A 5,856-nucleotide genomic window follows, 5' to 3' on the forward strand; every position below is an offset into this window, starting at 1 on the left:
GCATATGCATAGAATTCAAAAAAGAGCCTGAAGCTGGACTTCAACCAAGAACAAGCTCATCCACCTGGATGATCATGCGGTGGTCACCTGTGGTTTCCCAAAGGGCAGTATTTTTAAATGGGAGAAGGATCTTTGGGTGTAGCCTTGGATAGGTTGGCAGAGGGTGGCAGGGTTTTTCTCTGGGTATTCTAGAGGGGATGGGCTCTAAGGAATAAGCCTGCCATTCTTCCAAAATTGTATGGCTTTTGAATAAAAGACTCCTTTCCTTTTTCACCAAATGTTTGCTTCCAGAATTGGTCTATGTGCAACAAGTAGAAGAAACCCATTTCTGTTAGGTAACAATATGATGTACTATAGAGAATGTGCTAAGGACAAGAGAGAACACTCTCGTTTTCCCCAAGCATTGTTATGTCCAACCTCCTTTCTGAATTTGTCACTATGTCAGTGTAAAATTGTAAACTCTCAGTAAAACCAACTGAAGACCATTATAGTTTACAGCTATTAATATTCTTCTATCCCCTTCCCTACTCAAATCCTCTTTAGAAAAACCTGGGGGCAGAAACCATAGTCATCAGGAGCCCCAGGGACCTGCTGCCTCTTAAAGTTCTGGGAAACAATAAAGATGATAGTTTTAAATATATTTTATAGATTATGCTATTGCACTTGTCCCAATATTTCCCCTTTTGTCCCCCTACACCAGGTACCCCTTTCCCTCCAGCATCCACCCCCCTTAGTTCATGTCCATGAATCATGCATATAATTTCTTTGGCTTCTTCATTTCCTATTCTATTCTTAACACCCCCCTGTCTATTTTTAAAATATTTTATTTATTTATTTTTAGAGAGAGGAAAACAGAAGGATAAAGAGAGAGAGAGAGAAATATCAATGTGTGGTTGCCCCTAGCATGTCCCCTATCAAGGACCTGGCCTGCAACCCAGGCATGTGTCCTGACTGGGAATCAAACCAGTGACCCTTTGGTTTGCAGGCCGGCACTCAATGTACTGAGCCACACCAGCCAGGGTGTCCCTGTCTATTTCATACCTACAAATTATGCTTCTTAATCCCTGCAGCTTTTGCCTCGATTTCCTCCTTCCTCCTCCCAGCTGATAACCCTCCAAATGATCTCCATATCTATGATTTTTGTACCTGTTCTGATTGTTTGCTTAGTTTATTTTTTAGATTCAGTTGTTGATAATTTTGAATTTGTTGCCATTTTAATGTTCACAGTTTTGATATTTTTCTTAAATAAGTCCTCTTAACCTTTCATGCAATAGTGGCTTGGTGATGATGAGCTCCTTTGGCCTTACCTTGTCTGAGAAGCACTTTATCTGCCCTTCCATTCTAAATGATAGTTTTGCTGGATAGAGTAATCTTCATTGTAGGTTCTTGCTTTTCAACACTTTGAATACTTCTTTCCAGCCCCTTCTTGCCTGCACATTTTCTTTTGAGAAACCAGATGACAGTATTATGGGAACTCCTTTGTAGATAACTCTCTGTTTTTTTCTTGCTGTTTTTAAGATTCTCCCTTTATATTTAATCTTTGGCATTTTGATTAGGATGTATCTTGGTGTCCAGATAGTTAGGGACCTTCTGTGCTTCCTGGACTTGTATGTCTATTTCCTTAATCAAATTAAGGACAATTTTATCATCAAATTTTGTCTCATTATTTTTTGAAATAATTTTTCAATTTCTTGTCCTTCCTCTTCTCATTCTGGCAACCCTATGACTTGGATGTTGGCACATTTGGAGATGTCCCAGAAGCTCCTTATACCATCCTCATTTTTTTGTCTTTCTTCATTTTGCTGTTCTGGTTGAATGTTTATTTCTTCCTTATGTTCTAAATTGATGATTTGAATACCAAGTTCATCCTCTCCATTGGTGGTTCCCTGTAGATATTTCTTTGTTTCACTTAGTGTAACATTTATTTTTTTCATTTATGTTGTTGCTGTACTCAATGAGTTCTTTGAGCATTTTGATCACGAGTGTTTTGAACTCTGTATCTGATATATTGGGAATCTCCATTTCATTTAATTCTTTTTCTGGAGTTTTGTTGTGTTCTTTCATTTGGGCCATATTTCTTTGTCTCCTCAATTGGCAGCCTCCCTGGGTTTGTTTCTGTGTATTAGGTAGAGCCACTTTGACTCCCTGTCTTAGTAGTATTACTTACTGTAGAAAAGGCACTTGTAAATTATGTAGTATGGAGACTTAACTTATTGCCAGGGTAGTGCAACCTACTTTACCACTTTTTGGGTCTGTGGGATGGGGGAAGGTTCAGAGAGGGACAATGCTGCTGCCTGGCTTCTGGAGGTTTGTCTGGCACCTGCCCCATCTCCAGTCATTTCACCCACTTCCTGTATGTGACTGGTGTCCTTCCAGCTGTTGCCTTGGTGGTGAATCCCAAGGTGGTGGTTTTGCATGAGTTCTAAGTCCACACCAGTTCTTTAAATGGAGTTTCCTGAAAGTCTGGCAGTTTCTTCTGCTGCCCCAACACTTGCTGGTTTTTAACAATCAGAAGTTATGGGGATTTATGTTCCCAGTGCTGGAACCCTGGGCTGTGTGATCTGGCCTGGGACTGATATCACTCCCTTCCAAGGTATCCCTCTAGATTTTTATTCACCATATGTGAATGTGGGGCCTACCATTCCACTGCTAACACCTGCTCTCTGTGCTATACCACATCTCTGTGCCACTCCATCTGTCTCCAGAACTCTGTTCCTCCTACCTGTCTGGATGAATGTGGCTTCTTTAAATCCTTCATTGTCAGGCTTCCATATGGCTTGCTTTTCTGATGGTTCTAGGTATAATTTATTTTGAGATCTAGTTGTAATTCTTTCTCTGGTTGCTTGAGGAGGTGAAGTGTGTCTACTTATGCCCCATTCTTGCCTGGAAATCTAGTAAATATGATCATTTGTTCAGATCACAGATCTTCAGCAAGTTGGCCTCATGGTTCTGACAGCACCATGGTGGTAAGCACTGTAAGAATCCCAGCTATTACAAGTGCATTTGATCCAGTGAAAAATTCCTTATTCTATTGCAATATTTTCATATTTTCCTCTTAGTTCTTTCTTCCTCCCCAAACACCTCCTTATTACCATAACAAATTTCAAAGGAAGACTCTGAGACAATCCATATAAGAAGGAAATAAGCTTACTTGTAAAGAAACTCACAGAGAAGATCCTAGAAACCAGTTTATTAGGTATTAAACTTCCCAAATATTTAAAGGAAAGAAACACAATATTACTTAGATTATACACTCTGCAGTTAGTCTGTTTAAAGTTGAAGATAGGCAAATTTCTCTCATGATTATTAAAGCCACAAAGTTTGTGATGTGTTATGGTGGTCATGGAGATTTGCCTCTTATATCTTCCTTCAACAGAGAACTAGTTGTGAAAATAGTAAGCCAGCAGCCTCTACTCTGCCACACATGTGAATCTGCCACAGCATTCACACCAAGGTTATATTCTCCCTGTATTACTCCTAGTAAATGACTAAGCATCAAGGGGGAAATAGAGTCTGGCTATTCTTCTAAAAAGCAATCCTTCCTTTGGAGCTACGCACTGTCATGGCCAAGACTTTCACAGACATGTAGTGCAGCTGAAGGCTCTTTCTACACAATTGTCCCTCCTTCCTCCTCTCCTTTTTCAGATATCTCCCAACCTTTTCCTACTCCCTTGCCCCTTAATCCTTCATAAGCATCTCCTGCAATGAATATTGGTATCAGTGTCAGGGCTGACATTTTTGCAAATAAAACAAAACTTTAACACCACCATTTTATTAAAAAAAAGGCTTAAGGTTTCATTTATTTTTGTGGCTAGACCTGGATATGGTGACACAGCCATTCATTTTATTTTTATTTTTTATTTTAATCTGGCCTAGTTTATTAATATTTTCTTATACAGTTAATACAGTTTGCGTCCTGTTTAAGGTATATCTTTATACTAGTTATTTTATTGTTGTCCAATAATAGTCATCTCCATTTTTCCCACCACTCTCCCCTGCCCCACCCACTCCCACCTCCCACATTCAATCCTCTCTCACCCTCAGTTGTCCTTAAGTAGTAAATGAGTGGATCAAAAAACTGTGTTACATTTACACAATGGAATACTATATAGCAGAAAAAAGGAACTCCTACCCTTTGTGAGAGTGTGGATAGAACTGAAGACCATTATGCTAAGTGAAATAAGCCAGGCGGTGAAAGACCAATACCATATGATCTCATCTATAAGTGGAACCTAATCAACAAAACAAACAAATGAGCAAAACAGAACCAGAGACATGGAAATAAAAAACAAACTGATGGCCATTTATTTTTGGCTTATCTCAGGTCCTGAAGTGTTTTTATCTTTCCTCTGACTGTGAAATGTGCTGTGCACACTTAGGCATAAAGGTATAAGGGCATGTTACAGTGTCTGTTCTGCTCTAGCTCAAATTTCAAGAGATGTTGTGAGCACACATTAGAGGGAAACGCCTGCTGGGTCAATGCTATTTATCCTGAATGCCTTTGTGGTAGGTAGAAGAAATAGCCCCTCCAGGATTTTCATGTCCTCATCTGTGAAACCTGTGAATATTACCTTACATGGTAAAAGGGATTTTACAGATGTTAAGTCAATGATCCTGAGACAGGGATATTTCCCTGAATTATCTAGGTGGACCAATGTAATCACCAGGGTTTTATTTGAGGCAAGAGGGTCATTCAGAGAGAGAAAGAGAGACAGAGAGAGAGACAGAGAGAAACAGAGAGACATTTGAGGATGGGTGAAAGGGCCTGAGGCAAGGGATGTAGGCAGTCTTAGAAGTGCAAAGACTAGGACGTAGATTCTCTTCTACAGCCTTCTGAAGGAATGCAGCCCTGCCAATACCTTGATTTAAGCCTAGTGAGTGATGTACTCCAGAACTTAAAGATAAATTTGTGTTGCTTTGAGCCATTAAATTTGTGGTAATGTGTTATAGTCACAATAGGAAACTAATGCAGTCTTATTCAGAATTGTAATTTTATCTTATTTGGCACATTTTGACATTCATCATCCACCCATGGACTCTGAAAATTTTCATGCCAAATATATCACTTGGGTCCACCTTTATGTCATCATTTCATTCATTGACTAAAAAAAAAAATCAGTGTAGCATGGTGATTAAAAATCAAACTCAAGAGCCAGGTTTTATCCTTGATGCTGCTATTTATCTGCTGTATGATCTTGGGCATGTTACTTAACTTCCCTGTGTTTCAATTTCTCCACCTTCAAAATAGGAAAGAGGTCAGTAAATTATGACTTTGGGGCTAAACCCAGCCTGCTGTCTGTATTTTTTATTAGAACACAGTCATGATGTTTAAAAAATTTTATTGCATTTTTTCCATTACCATTTAACACCCTTATATCCCCTTTCTCCCTGTGATCATCATGTCATTTATTTACACATTGTATATGGCTGACTGCTTTCGCATTATAACAGAATTGAATAGTTACAACAGAGACCATATGGTTCACAACACTGAAAATATTAACTATTTCACCCTTTAGAGAAAAAATTTGCTGATCCCTGAAGCAGAATAGTAATATTACCTACTTCATGGCATTTTTATGAGAATAAATGACATACTTAGAAGAGTTCTTGACACACAGCAAGAGCTTAATAAATAATTAGTTGTTATCACCATAATTATTATCATTATTATTGTTATTTGTTAATTCAGCACCAACTGTATACTAGGCCTTGTGAGTCCTTACTACCTCTATGTCACTACCTCTATTGACCCCTCCTTGAGCTTGACTTACAGGATTCCTCCTGGAGACCTCTCTGTCCATGCTAATGGCCACTTCCAGGTTTTGAGCTGCCTTGTGTCCAGGCCAAGGGAGA

The sequence above is a fragment of the Phyllostomus hastatus genome, unplaced genomic scaffold (genome assembly GCF_019186645.2).
Source record: "Phyllostomus hastatus isolate PE091 unplaced genomic scaffold, TTU_PhHast_1.1 phas_scaffold_46, whole genome shotgun sequence".
NCBI lineage: Eukaryota > Metazoa > Chordata > Mammalia > Chiroptera > Phyllostomidae > Phyllostomus > Phyllostomus hastatus.